This window comes from Myxine glutinosa, chromosome 8 (genome assembly GCF_964187855.1).
Source record: "Myxine glutinosa chromosome 8, kmMyxGlut1.1, whole genome shotgun sequence".
NCBI lineage: Eukaryota > Metazoa > Chordata > Myxini > Myxiniformes > Myxinidae > Myxine > Myxine glutinosa.
The window spans coordinates 95,391,650-95,412,615 of record NC_136268.1 but is presented as its reverse complement, the minus strand read 5'-3'; the positions used below and the strand labels follow the sequence as shown (position 1 = coordinate 95,412,615).

At 48.0% G+C, this 20,966-nt stretch overlaps 1 pseudogene; it reads right to left on the bottom strand.

Moving 5' to 3' along the window:
- Positions 1–20,672, bottom strand: part of LOC144893387 (uncharacterized) — a 29,417-nt pseudogene extending 8,745 nt beyond the window's left edge.
- Positions 20,673–20,966: the final 294 nt, after the last annotated feature.

Below are 20,966 nucleotides of genomic sequence, written 5' to 3'. Positions count from 1 at the left end.
AGCTTCGCGTGCCGCGAGGATCAGCGGGGATCCGAACCACGGCGGTTTCGAAAGAACCGCCGTACGCGATCCACGCTGTGCCTCGCTTGGAACGGCCGCGGCCGGGCTCCACTAGGCGGAGCGGGCAGCTGGATAGGAAGGGTCGTTATGGCGACCACGTTTTGTTGAGACGTGCCGGCAGGTCGAGATCGGGACATTGGATGGCTCCACGCCGAGGTGGTGCGTGGGATCTCGGCCCGGGTAAGCCCCCGCCCCTGCCCCGAATGCGGGACGCATCCAGCCGCCGGCACAAAAGAATCCGCGTTCATTGCTCGGCTGTACGAAGCCGGGCTGTAGACGTGAATTGGCGCACCGAGAGGATGTAATAAGTAGACGGGTGATGGTAATAGTGATAGTGAATTGATACGAAATTTCGAAAGGTGGGTAGAATTGGCAGTAAATGGAAAATTTTTGAATTGGTTGGAATCTGGACGAACAAAATTGATAGTGAGAGACCCCCGATGTGGTGGGATGGCAAATCCACCATCCCTCACAGGTTGGGGCAAATGCGCAATAGTTTATGGGGTGGCTATGACAACCGAGCCAGGGAGGGCTTGGATAATTGTAGGGATCTAGCGAAGATGACATTAGGTAACGTTAAGGTTAGTTAGTGACTGATACCTGTAGTGGGGACGCAGGTAGATTAGTGTGGATTATAATGACGTGGGAGCGCAATAGTTTAAAGGGACGACTGGGAAGCGCAAGTTTCAGAAGGGAGTAGTTAGCTGAGATGATGCCGTGTGTGTGAAGATTGAACAGGTGAGAATTGAACAGGTGTGATTGCACAGGTGTGCAACTGAACAGGTGGATGGAGCAGTGTATGAGTGAGTGATAGTGATTGCGTGTTGTGTTGACCAAATGGTCCAGGAAGAAAGGAGGGTGCAGGTGGCACCAGGTGTGAGGGCACAGGTGTGCAACAACAGGTGTATGTGGCTGTGTGGAATGGATGGTCGTGGAGTGAGAATGGTGGAAATTGTGGAGTGGAGTGGATGGTGCGAAGGTGTGAATGGGGGAAGAGTGGACCCCCATCACGGATACCCGGGGCGGGTAGTGTAAGTGTTAGGTAGAGGGTACAGGTAAATTGTGGTTGGATATTGGCATCTGTGGTGCGGGTGGCAGAATGGTATGTGGATGGGTGCATTAGTGTTGTGGAAATGGCTGGGCGTGTAGCCTGTTAGTGTGTGTAGTTGGTTTGGGCACTCCACCACTGTGAGGATGTCGGCCAGGTGAGGCCGCAGGTGGGCTCTGGGAGCCGGTAGTAGTTGTTGTGGATGGGGCCCGAGGATCCGGAGGACGGACCCGGGTAGCCCAGTGCCAGAGGGCACCATGGGGTGACAGAGCCAGGAGAGGGGCTGTCCCCAGTTAGTTAGGTTAGGGTGAGGAGCTAGGTAAGCTCGGGTGGCAACTACAGTGGTGGAGGTGTGCAGGTGGGTAGACCTGTTGGGAGAGCTAGACGTCGCAGCCCAGAAATTGTGCGAGAGCACCGGGAGACGAATCGGGGGAGTGAGACCCCAAATTGAGAAGCACCACAGTTTGGCCAATGGGAATTGGTTATTAGAACCCATAGTGTAAGTTGGCCAATGGATTGGCAGGGAAAGACCCCGGGTAGTGTAAAGTGTGTTAAAGTCATTTAGAAAATAGTTAGGATGAAGGATCTCCTCGCACCATCTGCATCCACTCACCTGAGGTGACAGGTACTCCACACCATGCCATGTTTTGATTATTTTTTATGATGCAAATGTTTGGATTGTGAGACGCATCATGACGTGGGTGTGACATTGTGCGTAATTCCATCTCTCCCTCCTTATGAGGATTGATGATGAATTGGTGATGGCAAATTTTGAAGTAAAGGGATTGTGGAGACGAATTTGGTATAGGGGAAATATGGGGAAGACGTGACAGTAGTGACGAATTTGTAAATGGGTAGATTTTTGTACATATGGGGTAAGGGTAGGGTAGGTGACAGGGGGGTGACGTACGGTAGGGACGAGCTTTCTCACTTCGCCCTCCGTACGCATTTGACCTTGCATTGCCTTATTGACGTGTACCCTTGTGACCTTACCCCTCACTCAATTGTCTTTCTTTTGTCTCCCACATGACCTGTGCGCCATTGGGTGCCGATGGGAGCGTGCGTGAGGTGGCCATTGTGCGCCCGAGATTCCCAGAACCAGCATGCATTGCGTTGATGTACCACTGTATGGACCGCTGTTCTGCGGCCAAGTACCACTTGATGGACCCCAGGTTCTGGGGCAGGGCACCTCTGTTGGAGACCGGCCATAGTGGCCAGGGAATCTTGCTTGCGGACCTCGGTAAGGTGGCACCTATGCCAAACAGGTGGACCACCCTTAGTTGGCCCCTGAGGCCCTAAATAAAAATGGACACAAGTTGTGCTTTTTATTATTTCCAACTAGGCCGCATGAAGCCAGAAGACGTCGGGAAGAACATCGGCCCAGCAGAGAAAGAGAAGACCACCACCAGTTGTTTTGTTGTGTTTATTATGAACCATGGTGACTGCGCACCGGATGGTGCTTTTGGGTGCTTTGTGGTGTTTGGTGCTTTTGGGTGCTTTGGTGGTATTGGTACTGGTGCATCGATGCAATGCGTGCTGTCTCCTCCCTCCCAACAGGAATTTCTTTCTCTTGTTCCCTAAAAAGAAAAAAAGAAAAAAACACAGGTCCTGGGTTGCGTTGTAAATAAGAAATCACGTAATTGTAAATAATGCTCCCCACCGTAAATGTATAGTTTGAGAATAATTCCGTAATTCGGTTAGCTGTGGGCTTGAGTCTTTTAGACAGGGTGCAATGCAATAGGGGGACATACTTATTTGTGTTTTAAAATTGTCACACTCAGGGTCAGGTTAATTGTAGAGGGAATTACACCTACGTGTCACACTAAGTTAAAGTTTAATAGGCCCGAGGACGGACCTGAAGAAAGGAGGGTGCAGTGTAACGATTTTGAGAAGTGTGTAACGAATTTGAGAAGTGTAACGGTTTTTGAGAAGTGTAACAATTTTGGAGGAAGTGTAACGAATGTGAAAACGTTACAATGTGAACGTTACAAAAGGGTACGGTAACACCCTGTTAATGTAAATAATGGTCGCAGTCGGCGTCCTAGTTAATTGCATGAAACTTACACGCAGGTCACGATATATCTTTTAAATAGTGTATTTCCTTATTCCATGTAGGCTAAATATGTGTTTTCCCACTAGATTGACTTTGCATTGTATCAAACAAAATAAGCGTAGGCCCTTCCAATTTCCCCAAAACCTCCCTTCCAATTGCCTTCCGCATTTTGGGCGGTTTTCTTCAAACCACCATTGGCCACGAGGTAGGGTTGGGGAAGAAAGGCGTGTCTCCACCTCGTCATAAGAGGGAAGGAGTGAACCAGCTCTAACAGCCAATCGACACCGCGGTGAGCGACCCGGTAGGCGTGCCCTGGGAGCCGGCGGCTTGATTTCGCCCGAGGTGATAAAAGCGACTGTAAGGGACTGCTTTACCAGATGAGCTGCGAGATGACTTGGAGAGGCCTTGGGAGATGAGCAAAGAGGCTGCACCAAGAGGTGAGATGCGAAACGCTCCAAGCCAAAGAGGAGAGGTACTCGGCAAGGAAACCAGCTTTGGAGAGACGCGCTGAAAGGAGGGAGACGGCCCCACCCCAAGAAGAGGAGCAGGTGTGCAACCAGCACGTGACGTCTACCGCAGTGGATACACGACGGAGGGTTTCCCGCCAAAACCGCGAGGAATTGTGAGCTGCGGCCTCCCGACCTTGCCTCCCTCTCAAGCCATCCATCTCAAGCCCTACCTGCCTGCAATATCCCCTGTGTAAGTGTGAACGTCCTGTCCTACTCGTTTGTCTTGGGGCTAAGTAAAAATGAATAGTGTAAGTTAACGATTCGCTGTGTTACTGCTTCTTCCATCCATTGCTGTGTGTGTATAATAAAATCTGTTCTTCCTCCGTATTCTTCTTCTTCTTCTTTTTCATTCTCTTTCGGTCGCTTTAGAGATTTCCCGATTGAATATCTGTGGGGCGATCTGGTCAACGTCGGGTGGAATCGGGTTTTAATCGGGGAGTAACTGTTCGGACGCGGTTAAATACACCACCGCTCGGTCAAAATAACATCTAAAACCCGCGTCTGTAACAATATATAACTGTGAGAAATAGTAGAAACTCCACAGTACGAGTAGGGCATCTCATTTGCATTGAATAAATAATCGGGAGATTGAATAAGACGCGGACGTAGCTTCAGGGCTTCGATCTTTAATTCGACAAGCTTTCAACCAACAAAGATCTTCTTCTGAGTCGGCCCCAAGTTCAACGGCCCCAAGTTCTTCTGAGTCGGCCCCAAGTTCCGTTGAACTTGGGGCCGACTCAGAAGAAGACCTTTGTTGGTCGAAAGCTTGTCGAATTAAAGATCGAAGCCCTGAAGCTACGTCCGCGTCTTATTCAATCTCCCGATTATATATATATATATATATATATATATATATATATATATATACACACCTGAATATGGAGTTGGTCCCCCCTTTGCTGCTATAACAGCCTCCACTCTTCTGCGAAGGCTTTCCATTAGAGGTCGGAACATTGCTGCAAGGATTTGCTTCCATTCAGCTACAAGAGCATTAGTGAAGTCAGGCACTGATGTTGGGCGATTAGGCCTGGCTCACAGTCGGTGTTCCAATTCATCCCAAAGGTGTTCGGTGGGGTTAAGGTCAGATCTCTGGGCAGGCCAGTCAAGTTCTTGCACACCGGTCTCGACAAACTATTTCTGTATGGACCTTGCTTTGTGCACGGGGGAATTGTCATGCTGAAACAGGAAAGGGCCTTCTCCAAACTGTTGCCACAAAGTTGTAAGCACACAATCATCTGGAATGTCATTGTATGTTGGAGCGTTAAGATTTCCCTTCATTGGAATTAATTTCCCTTCATAGTCATAACCATGAAAAACAGCCACAAACCATTATTCTCCCTCCACCAAACTTTACAGTTGGCACTATGCATTCGGGCATGTAGCGTTCTCCTGGTATCCGCCAAACCCAGATTCGTCCGTCGGACTGCCAGATGGTGAAACGTGATTCATCACTCAAGAGAACGTGTTTCCACTGCTCCAGAGTCCAATGGCGGCAAGCTTTACACCACTGCAGCCGATGCTTGGCATTGCGCATGATGATCTTTGGCTTCTGTGCGGCTGCTCGGCCAGGAACACCCATTTCATGAAGCTCCCGATGAACAGATATTGTGGTGACGTTGCTTCCAGAAGCAGATTGGAACTCGGTAGTGAGTGTTGCAACCGAGTACAGATGATTTTTTTACGCGCTACGCACTTCAGCACTCGGCGGTCTTGTTCTTGGAGCTTGTGTGGCCTACAACTTCACAGCTGAGCTGTTGTTGCTCCTAGACGTTTGCACTTCATAATGACAGCACTTACAGTTGACCGGGGCAGCTCTAGCAGGGCCGAAATTTGATGAACTGACTTGTTGGAAAGGTGGCATCCTATGACGGTGCCACGTTGAAAGTCACTGAGCTCTTCAGTATGGCCCATTCTACTGCCAATGTTTGTCTATGGAGATTGCATGGCTGTGTGCTTGATTATATATACGTCAGCAATGGGTGTGGCTGAAACAGCCAAATACACTAATTCGAAGGGGTGTCTGCATACTTTTGGTCATGTAGTGTATGTACATATACATACACACATGAGGTACACAGGAGGCCGTTCGGTCCATTATGCTTGTGCTACCTGCTGCCTGGATTGTATTATATATTTTCATATGAACCTCAAATTATACTTTGGAGCAAAATTTTGGGAAATGAATACGGACTCGTTGATATCGTTGAGCATAGTGAACACAGCTTTAATGTAATAATTTACATATCTTATGTGTACTAGCCCCATTCTTACCATTAATTTAATCTTGCTGTACCTGCCCTAGTCCATCCCTTTAAAATTAATAACCTTGTATATTTCACGAAGCTCCAGGTGAATAATTTAGACAAGATACTGCCAAAGAATGGCCTACTCTTTGTGAAGTAATGTGCCATCCTCAATGTCCACAACCTAAATGAGGACAAGACAGCCGGCTTTATTTAAATCCACTTCGAAACCTTTGTCAACCTCATTTGTATTTCCCACAGCCTCTAGTTCCTTAAATCTTGCATGCTGGGGGATATGCCGGGAATGGGGGTGTGTGGGGTTCTGGTATGGGGGGAGTTCACTTATCCTGGTGTGTTTCTATATTAAGCCATTGTGCAAAAACTACCAAAGTAAGTCGTTAAGGATATTTTAATCAGACGGATGAGCAGCTCATATATTATGTGTCTTTGTCTATATAGTGTAATAAATAAATAGGTAATCCCTCGGGCGCCGAAGCTCATCACACTGCGTCTGGCTGGACGCTTCAACCTGTCGCCCCCTTGGTGGTCAGTTATTGTGGTCCTGCAAGCCCCTGGCGGGCCACACGAATCTCTGCCTGTTTTCCCAGGAGCCGCTCTGCCTGAGCTGTTATTGAAAAATTCCTTCGCTAACTCTCCATAAGCATGAGAGGCTGGGCTCAGCGAGCCTGTGTCTTGGGGTCAACAAAAACCAGTGGTGAGTTGATGGGTGGGAGAGTGGGCAGAGAGAAAGAGATGTTCCACCAAAACATCCCACAAAGCAATTTTTTATTTGCACGCAACACGTGAGTGTAAGGCAGGATATCATCACATTTGGTTGTTTCTATGGATGCATCAAGAAGAATGACCAATAAATGGAATCCCTCTGTTCAATCTGGTTTATTTGTACATGTCCTCATCCACTGCCCATCAAACACACCCACACAGCCCTCGGATTGTCGGATCGTTGTTCTCACCACCGGAAGGTTCGCATCGAGAGTGGTATACAAATGGATCGTAAACCCTGTGACTTGTTCCGGGCCCTGCTCCAGCCCCAACATGCACCTGACTTTGTGCTACGTTCTTTTTTGATTTTGAGAAACCAAAATGCTTGCCGGCAACCCTTAAGAAAAAAATTATACATATTGTTTCAGTAAATATTTTGTGGTATACATTCGTGGCCAAAAATATTGGCACCCTTGCACTTTTTTCAAATAACTCACATTTTTCTCTAAAAATAAGTTGAAAGTGACAAAAGTATTTGGTCTTCACAATTCTTTATTTCACTGTTAATATTACAGAACCTTTGTTTTTGATTCAGAACTTGATTTATCCTTTTAATTCAGAAAATAAAAAGAAATAGCATTGACAAAATTATTGATACCCTCGACTTAATATTTGGGAGCACAGCCTTTTGACTTAATAACTGCAGTCAAGTGCTTTCTATAGCCATGAATGAGCTTCCTACACCTCTCTACTGGGAGTTTGACCCACTCCTCTTGTGAAAACTGCTCCAGTTCTCCCAGATTTGAAGGGTGCCTTCTCCCAACTGCTGTTTTCAGATCTCCCCACAGGTGTTCAATGGGATTTAGATCTGGACTCATTGCTGGACTTCAGAACAGTCCAATGTTTTGTTTTGAACCATTCCTGGGTGCTTTTTAAAGTGTGTTTGGAGTCATTGTCCTTCTGCAAGACCCATGACCTTTGACAGAGACCCAGCTTTCTGACACTGGGTTGAACATTGCGCTCCCAAATACCTTGGTAATCTCCTGATATCATGATGCCATGCACACATTCAAGGCACCCAGTGCCAGAGGCAGCACAGCAACCCCAATACATCACTGAACCTCCTCCATGTTTGACTATAGGGAAGGTGTTCTTTTCTTTGAAGGCTTCATTTTGTTTTCTGTAAACATAGAGATGACGTGCTTTTCCTAAAAGCTCTAATTTGGTCTGATCTGTCCACAGGACATTCTCCCAGAAGGATTTTGGCTTGTTCAGGTGTGTTTTTCCAAACTCCAGTCGGGCTTTTTTATGTCTCTCCCTCAGCAGTTGGGACCTCTTGGGTCTCCTACCTTAGAACCCCCTTTAATTGAGTTGGCGACAGATGGTGCAAGTTGAAACTGTCGTACCTTGTGTCTGAAGGTAAGTTAATCTGTTTGGCAGTTGATTGAGGTGCTTTCTCCACCATTCGAACAATCCTTCGCTGCAATATTCAATCAAGCTCTCTCTTGCGGCCAAGTCCAGGGAGGTTGGCTACAGTGCCATGTGGCCTTAAACTTCCTGATAACATTGCGTACGGTGGACACAGGAATCTCAAGTTCTCTGGAGATGGACTTGTAGCCTTGAGATTGTCCATGCTTGGCTACAATCTTGTGTCTGACCTCCTCAGACAATTCTCTGATTTTATTTATGTTCTCCATGCTCATTGCGGTACACAGTCACACAAAACAGCAGAATGACTCCTTTTCTCCATTTAAACTGGTTGAATGAGTGATTTTTATATTGCAGGCACCTGCAAGTCACCACGGGTGAGTTCAATTCCAAAGTAAAGGAGAATCACCTGCTTGAAATCTAATTATTTCTTACAACTTCTAAAAGGTGCCAATAATAATGTCTGGGCCATTTTAGGATTTCTGTGTGGAATAAGCTAAGATTTCGTAATATTTTCAGCTTGTTTTGTTTTGATCTACTGCAAACCAAAGAAATACATATGTGGATACCAAATTTTGTTTTAATTTCAACAATTTTCTGTTATAAATGGTGCATTGTTTGAAAAAAGTGCAGGGTGCCAATTTTTTTTGGCCATGACTGTAGAAAAACAAAAGTATCGAAATAAATTTACATTGTATGTGTTTTGTGTTTATAGCTAAGAAGCTTTTTGTGAGCATTGATGTGTTTACTTGACTTCACTAAGTTTTGCTTCTCTACTTTGAAATGTTTCTTTTTAATAATCTGTCGGACCATAATGTCAGGTTATTGAGGGAGATGGTTGCGGTATAGGCCGAAATCGAAAACATGTGATGGTTATTGTTCCATCGTTTCGACAGTCTGCTCATTCCTAACTTTTGTTTTAATCTTATTGATGTCACAACAGATTGTTTGTAATAAGAAAAGTCGGTGGTCTCTGTCTTCTTCCACCTCCTTTCTGGCCTTGCACCCTCTGCTCTCTCCGTGCTTTGTCCTACCCCAGATATGTGCAGGATGCCTTTTTTCCACCACCAGAAACCTTTTTCTAGTGAAACTGTCAAAATCCAGAACGAATGCTCACCTCCACTCATTTGTTCCTCTTTTTCCCACCTATGCAATCAACCTTCTCATTCTCTTCAACCTCGTTCTTCCCTCCAGGTCTTCAAGAGAGCTGTTCACCACCATCTCAGATCATCCGCCATCCAGAACCATGATCTTTTCTACACCACCCATTAAACCACCCCCCACCCCTCTCCCGACCCTCACAACCAAATTTTGCTTGAGTATCCATCTTTAGATCATTCTCCCTTACCCCTCATCGTCACCGGCATCCCTTGTTTGTCTATCTCCGTCTATTTTCTCCCTTAGCCCTGCTGTTGGCGTTTCCCCATTTCTTCTCCTGCTGTTCCTTTTCTTATGTTGCGACCTGATCATTTCTGTGTTCTAGCTCTATCACGAGCCTTCCCTAATGTGTACAAAAAGAAAGATTTAACTTAACACAGGAAGTTTACATAATGGTACAGTTTTGTCCAGCTGCTGTCCTATTCACTCCATTCAGATTACTTTGGGCAAGACATCCCTTCTGAACAAGCTTTAAAACGAGGCAATCAGCTCTATTTTCCACATTTACACGTTCAATTAATCGTTCATCATCATTATGCACTGACTACATTTCAGTGCATGTTTCTATAACCAAAATGGCCACTCGCATCCGGAGATCACTCTCCTCAGAACATTTCTACGAGACCCTAGTTGGTCTTTCCTCTAAACATGATTTTTTCAGAGCTGAAAACTTGACTTCTCTTCCAAAAGCATCAGGAAACTCACCCATTGCGAAGAGGATTGTGTGACACTGGCTGGAAACCACAGTTTAATTGGATGTACATTTGCCCCGCATTGCTCTAATGTAGCAGCATTCCATCATGTTTGAGCAAAAAAACCAAAATAACCCCCTCATAACGACAGTAACGTCATGATAGAATAAGAAAGAATAAACTCACCTCAAAGTTTGTCTTTCCCTTACATTTGAGATTGTAGGTTAGGTCTGGTCGCAATACATTGGTCTTCGAAACCCGAAGTCCGATGCATGATGATACGTACCACTGATGTTCAGGGACATCTTTCTGGGCCATTCAGTGTAGTTTTTCTATTTGTCATTATTTACATTGCTACACTTGCTCAATGGCAGAGTCGGCAACATACGAGCTTTGGAGTGCTTCAATCAATGACTCTTCTCTCTGGATGTCCATTAGGAACACGTGTCTCATGAGGATGGGACTCTAAGCTGGAATTCTATCTGCAGTTCTTTACCATAATCCAATGTTGTATGTTCATCTAATTTACTATGATATCTCCTGACTTCGTTTTTTTAATATAACAGTACGTCCGACATGTCCACCGAATTGTTTCCAACAAAATTCGATACATCTATGATTAATGGATGACAAAACAATACTTTTTTAAAAAATACTTGGGCTAAGGCTCATATTAAAGCTCACACACACACACACACACACACACACACACACACACACACACACACACACACACACACACACACACACACACACTTCTTTCTAAACATAAATATATTCCCATTTTATTTTAGAGATGATATGTGAGTATTAAAGGAATGCCTAGTAAGTACAGTCATCAAACTGCATGGTCGGGGATCATGGTTACTTGTCAATATTTTGCACTTGCCAAATTAACCCTTTGCGAAATTTCCACTCAGATTTGCCAATCATGTCGCCATGTGCTGCGACCCCACGGTGAGTGTGACCCTGCCACTGCCACCATGGTGAAACGGAGTGCTTCTTCTTTCCTTAGACTGTGGCCGTAGCCAGCTTGTCATTTCTCGCTCCATCGAAGGACATCAAGGTATGGGTGGGAACGACCCTTAACTTCTGCTTACCGTTGGCCATTCTTAAGGAATTCCAATCTTTAGGATGTTTGCTTTATGCTTTCGGTGCTTGGTAAAGATTCTCAGGGTGCACAGACTATTAAATAACTACAGAAACACTTTTTTCCCTCCTAATTTTACTAATCTGCATAATCCTTAATTCACCATGAAATCTGGACCCAAATACTTTTGTTTTTCGTGATTTGTAACTTTTGTACAGGTATTACCATGGTATGCTTAGCAACACCTGAAAAGGCCTATTTCCTGATATGGAACATTTTCCCTGATACACAGTACCCACCCCCCACCCCCTCACCCCCGACCCCCTGTACCCCAACACACTTTGTCGACATCCCTCTGACCGAAGGTTTGTTTTATTTATTTTATTTTTTCACCAGCATGCCCTGTGATCCTCTCCACGTCACTGTGGAAACTGGGCTGGGTCGCCTGGCACAGCACACATTGCGGCTAACGTCACCAAGGATACGGGACCCCCGGGCAATTCGCTGGGGTGTGTGCCTGTCCGCCCAACCCACACAACTCAGCATCCCGACCCTGTCGTTCTTCGAAACACCACAAAAATGTCTCCCTCCAGGGCCTTCGAGACGGCACTTCAAAGGTGGGACTTCTAGTTGCTAGGAGAGGAGTTTTCCCCCATCAGGAGGTACCATAGCTATCTGAGGTTTCCTTCTTGGTTTTGCCTGCCTGCTCTCTTTTGATTATGCTCTACTCGACGAGCCTTACCCTACCCCAAATATGAGCAATTATCATGCTTGAGCAATGATGTGGCAAGAAGTTCTCAACAATCTAAATAAAGCACCACATAACATTACTACTCAGAACTTACTGAAACGCATGCAAAATATTTCACTGTCTAAGATAGTGGTGTTTGATTGCTTTTTTATTTTACTTCATGTTCGAAAGATGTAAAAACACACACACACACACAATCAGACACAACACACACGCACATATGCACAGACACTTTCACACACACACACACACACACACACACACACACACACACACACACACACACACACACACACACACACTCAGACACACACACACACACACACAATCAGACACACACATACACACACACACACACAGTCACACATACACACACAACCAGACACACAGTCACACTCACAGAGTCATACACACACAGCCACACAGCCAGACAGTCATACACACACAGACACACACACACACACAGACATACAATCACCCCCACACACACAGTCACACACACACACACACACACACACACACACACAATCACCCACACACACACAGTGACACACACACACACACACACACACACACACACACACACACAATCAACCACACACACACATTTACACACAGTCACCCACACACACACATACACACACACAGTCACACACGCATAAACACACATACACACACACACAGATATGCACACAGACACTGAGACACATGCACACCCAGTCACACACACACTGCACATTTTCTTACATTATTCTGACGATTAAAGATTTCGTAATGAATGAAGCAAGGTAACAGTTGAATTATGAGCGAATGAGTTTATAAATGTGAGTGTTATTTTAGAAAATAGAGAGCAATTGCCGATTGACAATGATATATAAGTATAAGAGTTACCAGGTAAACCTGATTATAATCATCGTTACACCTGTTTATTAAGGGAATCTGCACTGATTATGGGTATTTACTGTTACCTGTTATGGTATTTACTCTCATTTTAGGTTTCAGTGTGAAAACTTGCTCGCTCGCTCTTTGTGACAAAACCAATACAATTAGCTGCATGATAACAGTCATCGAGTTTGTTTCTCCATTCGAATGACGTCATGACCCAGCAGGGTTGTCATTGAGAATCAGTATCGTGAGTGTGTGTGTTTGGCTGTGAATACAATTTAAACCTGTATTTAATTATTAAGTACACAATTTACAATTGGAGCAATGTGGCTTCCAATAGCACAACACCATTTTACCATCTCACCTGAACCCCTCTTCATTATCGTGTGTTGTTCACCGAACGACGAAGTGAACGTTGTTTCATTCCTACAGAACGGACAAGGTGAGGAGTTAAGGTACTAAGTGATTGTATTTGTGTGTAAAGGGATTGTTTAAATTGACCTGAAGTTTAGTCTCTCTCCGAGTTTAATTTACACCTTGGGATGTTATAAACACCTCTCTCGTTGAGGGTGAAATTGTATGAGAATGCACGGAGATCCACTCATTGATTGCCCAACGGATATTACTCTTCCAAGAAGGGAATATACATCAACATAAGGATAACGATTATCAATTATCATTGCTTTGTTCATTATCTGACATATTGCAATCTAAAGACCAGCACTTGCAATAGTAAATACAGTACTGAGTGTATTTATAATATATATGATATCTAACCTGGTAATAGTAAATACAGCACTCAGTGTATTCATAATATATATGGTATCTAACCTGGTAATAGTAAATACAGTACTCAGTGTATTCATAATATATATGGTATCTAACCTGGTAATAGAAATACAGTACTCAGTGTATTTAAAATATTGTTGCGGATCCCGGGTTCGTCGACATACTAAGGGGGGATTAAGCCCTGCTCCCCCTCGAACTCTGAGTCCACGAGGCCGCCAACCACACTACACTCGTGGTGGACGGATTGCTAAGCAATTCCAGCCACCAAGCCCGCAGCTACGCGCGGAAGGGTTAACGGTCATGACCCGAGTACCTTCGACACACGCAGCTGTGAGAATGGGGACTGAACCCCGCACGAGTCACGTTGATACTGGACGCCTGAGCGGTTGTGCGTCGCGTAACTCGTGCCGTTAACACTATCGAACCCGATCGAGCAGTTTTAATTCGGGGTGATGCTAGGTCAATGTGGAAAGGACGCTGACGGCCAGGTGGGAAACCAAACACTGGATTTATTTACAATGCACAGTATTCACAGAAACGGGACAAAGCGAAGAATCTTAACGGCCTTACCTAGGTTCCTAGACAAGGGCCCTCATTCGTTCGGGGGAAGGGAAGGAAGAGGGTAATGCGCACAAAGCGCGGCCGCTTCATGCAGCTTGCCTGGATGGGCTCGTTGGACGGAAACCCCCAAGTATCGCTCCAACCCAGGACACCGCAGCCAGAGATGATCGCGGCAGGGGCGTTGATCAAGGACGTGCACGTAGCAGGAACACGAGGCACGTATCTCAGTCTGCAGGAGCCAAGCGAGTGAGGGAGAGTATAGCGTTCTGGCAAAAGCTCGCGTAAGGGAGGGAGAGGCTAGCAGGAACCCGGCAAGAAGAAGCTCAGAGATCGGAGCGCCTGCAAGAGAGAGTCAGCCTGCCAGAGAGAGTCAGCCTGCCAGAGAGAGTCAGCCTGCTAGAGAGAGTCAGCCTGCCAGAGAGAGCGAGCGGGGAGTCTGGGCCGGGTTTTATAGCCCCCCGAAACCTCACTAGAATGTTCCACGGGCCTCCATTAGCCACCTGGGGGTCAAGTGTCGTGACAGCCCCTCATTGGTCGTCCTCGGCCACTCGCTTCAGATCCCATTGGCTGCTCTCTGCTCATTGGCCATGCCCTTTAGCTCCTCCTTCAGGTCTGCAAGGCCTGGCCTAGGCCCATGACGAGGCACTTGAGGCTTCAATGAGGCCTACCATTACCCTGCCTGCCTCAACGCATACTAACACCGGGAAGGAGACTATACTTCACATTTAATAAGAAATAACTAACTATACGACGCTACATGTTGTGGTGTAACTAGCTATGGGGGGGGGGGGGGGGGGGGTTGCCTTTATTTACAAAACCGCAACACGACCCCCCTCTCCAACCAAACTCGTCCCGAGTCGACCTCAGGCGGAGCGACCGGTTGAGTCGGTATTCAAAGTTTACATTTACCATAAATGTGACACAGATGTAATCCCCCTAACATTTAACTCCAATCCCCTGTGTGCGACATCATTTACACTAGATATGTCCCTCCTAATGCGTTGAGCAGCTAACTAACAGACTCACACCCACAACTGTTCACGCATTTCCGGATTTTTAAAACTAAACACATAGCCAGTGGGCAACATTCTTATATTTACATGCACAAAACTTAACCTTTATTTACAACACTACAACCCAGGACCTGGACTCGAGGGAAGAAATGGAGAAAGGAAATGGAGGCACTTGCTGCTTGTATCATCTTCTTGTGGCTTCTTGTGGTGTGCGGGCTAACAAAAACCGGCTGGCCCTGACCGGCATACAGGCCATTTGAAGATCAGGGCCATCTAAATCTTCACAATTGCACACATTGATCACTTTCTTTATTCACAAGCAGGGCCACTTGACACGTGGTCCAAATGCGTGGCGTCAGTGCCACTCAACAGGTGATCCATGTGTGTGTGGTGCCAGTGCCACCCAACAGGTGGTCTGAAGGTTAGCACGAATTCCACCCAACAGGTGGTCCAAGGGTGCAAGATGATGGGGGCAGCCAAGAGCTGCCACAGCAGAGGTGCGGGGCCACAAGGCTTGTGGTCCATAAGTGCAAGATGAAGGGATGTTTGGCAGCAAGATGCTGCAACAGGTGGGTCCCCAAATGGGCCTGGGTGGGGAGGAAAACAAGGCGCAACAAGCACAAGGAAAAGCAAACAGTGCACGTGAAAAATAAGGTGACCTGGCACCACCATACCTGGTGCGGTGAGAGGAACGCGGCAGAGTGAGCGGAGCAAGATCATCCCTAACTGTAAGTACACCCCACCATGGACTACACTACCCTATCCCCCCTTGTATTTACAACTCGTCTCTACATCCTGTCTCCCATGTCCCCTTCTAACACCAAATTCGTCCCCAAATCCCTCCCAGGTTCTCCCAGGAAGGAAGGGATGGAATAAAGCAATGTTTCACTCACGTCGTGATGCATCTTACTTCCCAAACAGCTTACAGAGCCTCATGGTGTAAAGTTCGTCCTCCGTGGTGAATGGTTGTGGATGGTGCGAAGGGGTCTCACATCCTAACTACACCAACAACATTACTCTTTTAAACTCCCCGGGGTCGTACCCTGCCAGTAGGCCTCTTTAAACGATGTGGTTCTAAGAACCCGAATTCCCATTGCGCACACTGTGGTGCCCTCCTGATTTGGGTCTCACCTCACAAATTTTCTACCTGTGCCCTCGCACAATTTCAGGGCTGGGTCGTGTAGCTCTACCAGCAGGTCTACCTACCTGCGCCCCTCGTTCACTGGAGCCACCTCCCGAGCTTGCCTGCTCCTCACCCTAATCTACCTGGGGAAGGCTCTCCCTGGCGCTTACCCCCTCGATGCCCACCTTGGCATTGGGCAACCCGGGTCCTTTCCTTGGATCCTCTGGCCCCACTCACACGCTAACCTAACTGGCTCCCAGAGCCGACCTGCGGCCTTACCTGGCCGACAAGCTACCAGTGACAGAGTGCCTCAGTAACTATTACTACCAATTAAGCCATACGCCCAGCCATTCCACCGCCTCATGCACCTCACAAAACACTACGTTCTACCATCAGCACCACAGGTGTCAATATCCATGCAATTTACCTGCACCCTCTACCTAGCTTTAAACTACCCACCCAGGCTTTCGTGAATGGGTTCCACTCCCCCCATTCAATCCTTCGCACCATGCATTCCACACCATGCATTCCACACCATTTATTCGCACACCATTTTTTCAATTCCATTCATTACCAAACTCACAGCATCATCTATCTAACTAGTTTCCCCTACAACTCGTGCTTCCCTCGTCACCCCTTTACACTATGCACACCATTTTCTTTAACAACCACTAAACTCTCTACGTCCCCTCTACAGTTCATGTCACTACTTAACTCTTGTCCCTAAGGTCTCTCTAAATCCCTAACAATTATCCTAGCCCTCCCTCGGCTAGTTTCGGTGCCCCATGGAGGCAAACATTGCTGGCCCCTCCATGGGCCTAACACTGCCATCCCCCTAAACTAGTGCTCATGCCCCCCCCCCCCCCCCGTGGGAGGAATGGTCACACTACCATTCCCCCACATGGGGTACAATACTCCCCCCAGTCCTTTACACTATGAGCCCCCGTCAGTGGAGGTACTGGGTCGTGCCTCGGCCTCTAAGGCCAAGGTAATCCATGAGGGTGCCTGCTCGCCCGTGTAGGGTCTTAACCGGTCGGCATGGACGATCCGATGGAGAGCTCATGGTCCCATTTTGATTTTTATGACCACGTCACAAATTTGCTCCAGGACGACCCCCGGGCCTTGCCAAGGCGACGTGAGCTTCGGGCATCTGCCCTTCCGTCTCCAAGTATTGAAGAACCAAATCTTCATCCCCAGAGAATATGGGCTCACCTGGCTCGGGTGGTCGTACCTGCGCTTCATTTTAGCACCTGCCAGCTGAAGTTGGCGACGTGCAAAGGCATGGACCCTCTCCATCCCTTCCTCTAAGTGACGGGCATAGCCCTCCCCCGGCGGTTTATCAGGGCCCTCGGGCACGGGCCCGCATAGCAGATCGGCGGGAGCCTGCAACTCCCGCCCGTACATAAGCAGCGCTGGGCTACATGTGGTGGCTCCGTGCTGACTAGAGCGGTAGGCCATTAACAAATACGGGAGTTGTTCGTCCCAATCGTCCTGACAGGTGGTGGTGAACAGGGCCAATTGCTGGATCAGGGTCCGATTGAACCTTTCCACCATCCCGTCAGATTGTGGTCTTAAGGGTGTTGTTCTGGTCTTTCGAATTGACAGGAGCCTGCACACATCTTTTAACAATTGGCTTTCAAAATTTCGACCCTGGTCGGTGTGCAGCTCCTCTGGAATCCCACGCCAACATACAAATCCTTCCAAGAAGGCCTGTGCCACTACCCTGGCTTCTTGGTTAGGGAGGGCATAGGCCTCCGGCCACTTGGTGAAATAGTCCATAACCACGAGGATGTACTTATTACCTTGGCGGGTGTGAGGTAGTGGTCCTAATATGTCCATGGCCACCCACTCAAGGGGGGCCCCTACCTGATGTAATTGAAGGGGGTCCTCATCCTCCGTGCTGGTCCCTTCTTAGCAGTACAGGCGTTGCATATCGGACACCAGTCCTGTATATCGTGCCCCATATTCACCCAATAGAACCTCCGGCGGACCCGAGATGTTGTCTTTGTCCTGCCAAAATGGCCGCCGGGGCGGGTATCATGCACCTGCTGTAAAATGGTGGTCTTAAACTATTCTGGGACTATCACCAGCCAGGAAGTTTTCTCAGAGGGAATCTCTACCCACTTGCGGTACAAGATGTTATCTTTCAATTCCAGGGTTTTCCATTGAGCCCAGTATGCCTTTGTTGGTGCCCCGAGGGGGGTGACCTCTTCCCCACTAGGTATCTTCCCCAATCGAACCCATTCGTGCACCGGTCCCAGTACGGGATCCTACCGCTGGGCCGTGCTCCAAGCCAAAGTTCCGAATTCCTCATCAGCGGTTAGTGGCAAGATTGGCCCTCTCACCTGGGTTGCACGGACTACGAGGGCAGGGGTGGGGTCTGCCAATTGTTCCCTGTCCTCGTGTCTCATGCATAATTTACAGTTTTCTCCCAAACAGGGACGTCGAGAGAGTGCATCGGCATTCCCATGGGCCTTCCCGGCCCTATGGGTCACACTAAAATCGTACTGCTGCAACTTTTCCAACCACCTTGCAATTTGGCCCTCCGGTTCCTTGAACCGCAGGAGCCATTGCAAGGAGGAATGGTCAGTTCGAACCAAAAATTTCCGCCCGTACAGGTACAGGTGGAAATGGCTCATGGCAGACAGCATAGCCAATAACTCTTTACGAGTGATGCAATAATTTCGCTCGGGCCTACTCATGGCCCGACTGTAATACACGATTACTCTCTCCACGCCCCCCTGTGCCTGGGACAAGACCGCACCCAATCCCTCCTGGATTGCATCCGTGTCCAGGGTAAACGTCCCATCATTGGTGGGGTAAGCTAGAATGGGTGCGGATGTCAAACACCCCTTCAATGCTAGGAAGGCCTCATTGCACTCCCTTGTCCAATTAAACCTCGTCCCGTTCTCCGTAACCCAGTGAAGGGGCCTGGCTATCTCCGCAAATTTTGCCACAAAGCGCCTGTAATAGGAGCAGAGTCCCAAAAAACCCCGCACCTCTTTGATGCTACGAGGTGCGGGCCACTCCTCTACCACTGTAATTTTTCCTGGGTCTGTTTTTACCCCTTTGCGACTGATGACGTGACCTAGACAGGCCACTTCCTTGGCAAACAAAGTGCATTTGCTCGGACTCAATTTCAACCCTGCCTGTCTGAGGCACCCAAACACCTGGTCCAAATTAGTTATGGCCTGGGGAAATGTTTTAGCATGTACCAGGACGTCATCCAGGTACACCAGGCATGATTGCCATGGCATGCTGCCCAGCACATGCTCCATCAATCGCTCAAAGGTGGCGGGGGCGTTACACAAACCAAACGGCATCACAGTGAACTGATACAGCCCCTTACCTGTGGAAAATGCCTTTTTCTCCTTCCCTGCCCTATCCATCTCCACATTCCAATACCCACTCTTAAGGTCCAAAGTTTAGAACCAATTTGAGCCTGCAACGGCATCGAGTGTATCATCAATTCTAGGCAGGGGATACGAGTCCTTGACTGTCACGTTGTTCAGTTTGCGATAGTCCACGCAAAACCGCGTGGTTCCATCTTTCTTTTTAACCAACACAACAGGTGACATCCAAGGACTTCCCGAGGATGCAATGATAACTGCACTGAGCATTTGTCTACCTGCTCATCAGCTTCCTCCCTCTTGCTCCAAGGGAGCCGTCGGGCGGGCTGACGAATAGGCCGGGCCTCACCGGTGTGGATCTGATGTTTCACCTGGCCCGTACGTCCAATGTCCTTGGAGGACAAGGGGAAGATGTCCAAATGGGTTTCGATTAATTTGTGTAAGGCCTCCCGCTGGGTCTCCTCCAACTCTACATGACTCCGGTTTACCATCTCGCAAATGGGATCGGGCCAATTCCTACTGGTTGCTAGAGAATCCCTCTGGTACCGGCTCGGCTGGATGTTCTCGTCCCTCACCTCCGCAACTTCGTTAACTGGGGTGCAGCCGGCTATCTTCGTGCCCCGTCCTATAGTGCGTGGTTCTGTACTAACATTTATTACCAGGACGGCCACCACCGGCCCGTCCGTTTTTACGAGGGTACAGCCTACGATTAAGCCCGGGACGGACTGCTCTGCCATCGGTTCGACCAGGCCGCAGGACCCTTGCCAGGTTGGGCGAGCCCGCCATCGGGCCGGCACTATTGCCTCAGCCCTCGGGGGAATGGTCATGGCCTCAGAAGCCTCCAGCTCCGTCCTTTCGGCAGTGCTCACCCCATCTAATGGCAGCTCATCTACTCCCACCTGCAGGATCCCCCGGCACAAATCGATCTTGCAACCACTGGCAGTCAACAAGTCCAGTCCGATTAGGCATGGGTCGCACACCTCCGCCACCCAAACTTCTATCTCCCTTTTAACCGACCCTAACTTGAGGGTCACAAAACCACGTCCTATGATGGGGGCTGTTACCTCGGTAGCCAACTGCAAACTATGATTTTCCAGATGCCGGATGTGATCCAAACTGTCTGCACTCGAATCAAGGACCACAGGGCTGATGATCGTGGCACTTGCTCCGGTGTTCACAACGGCATCTACCCCCATGCCGGCAATTTTGCATAGAATTGTCAAACTACCAATGCCAATTTGGCCACAATAAATGACCTGTCGCATCAATGAGGGCTCTTTACCATCCTCCGTTGCCGAACACGGCCCTGCATGCTCGGCACCTATTAGTTTCCCGGGCCCTGGTGGGGGGGGGTGTCTGGGGTCGGCTCATCCGATCTGTACGGGGCGGAGTTGATGGTCCCGGCTGCCGGGGTCCATCCCTGCGCAGAGCTCTGCAGTCCCACGCATGGTGACCCATCCGGCTGCAATGATAACACCACACCTGGTAAG